This window comes from Oryzias melastigma, linkage group LG15 (assembly GCF_002922805.2).
Source record: "Oryzias melastigma strain HK-1 linkage group LG15, ASM292280v2, whole genome shotgun sequence".
Taxonomy (NCBI): Eukaryota; Metazoa; Chordata; class Actinopteri; order Beloniformes; family Adrianichthyidae; genus Oryzias; species Oryzias melastigma.
Genome location: NC_050526.1, coordinates 14,979,940 through 14,980,805, shown reverse-complemented (window position 1 = coordinate 14,980,805; position 866 = coordinate 14,979,940).

The window sequence follows — 866 nt, the reverse complement described above, 5'->3', positions numbered from 1 at the left end:
CCGCTATACTGAATGTGTGTTAAAATGTTCAAACAGATAAAATATGATGATAAATGATAAATATGAAGGAAACTCCACCGTTTATCGTGTTTTCTGTCCATATTTATTTAACGCGTTTATTGCAGTAAAAGCTGCTCTGAATCATTTTAGTTTCTATTTAATCATTGAAATGAAGAATTTAGGAGGAAAATAAACTGAAGTCAACAATTAAACTGAGTTTGTGTTTTTACTAAATAAAGGTTTTGGGATCAAAGATGAGAAACTTTGAGCCAAACGCATATTTTATGTCAGAAAGTCTCGGCCTGTTTTAAAGGACCTTTTTCCTTTTTTTTCATTTTGTTTATTTTTTGTGTTCATGTTGTTGTTGTGATGTTGTTGTTGTCCCTGTAAGGCGGATGTGATGAGGAGCGAATCCTCTTCTGTCTCCTGCTGCTCCTCTCGGGTCTTCTCTGTTCTTATTTATTTATGTTTGTATTTATTCATTTATTTACTGAAACTTCCGCTTCACATTCTCTCATAAACTGCAGATGAAGAAAGCGCTTCAACAAACACGCGGCAGTTTGAGGACAGAACTTCCCGCGTGAACATTTGCGGGTGAATCCTCACGGCGGGAATTCCAGCTCTGATCCGTGAGCTGCAGTTCCCCGTCCGTCCAGCAGGAGGCGCGCGCGGACAGGCGGAAAGCTGCGAGCGGCTCTCGTGAACCTGGAGTCCAAAAACTGCAGAGAACTCTGGAGGAAAGTGACGGAGCTCCGAGTTTGGAGCAAATCCTGAAATAATTTAGATGAAATTAAAGGAAAATACCGACAAATGTTCAAAAAAGAAGAAGAAAAAAACGATTAATTTGAATTAAAGTCACACTTTCC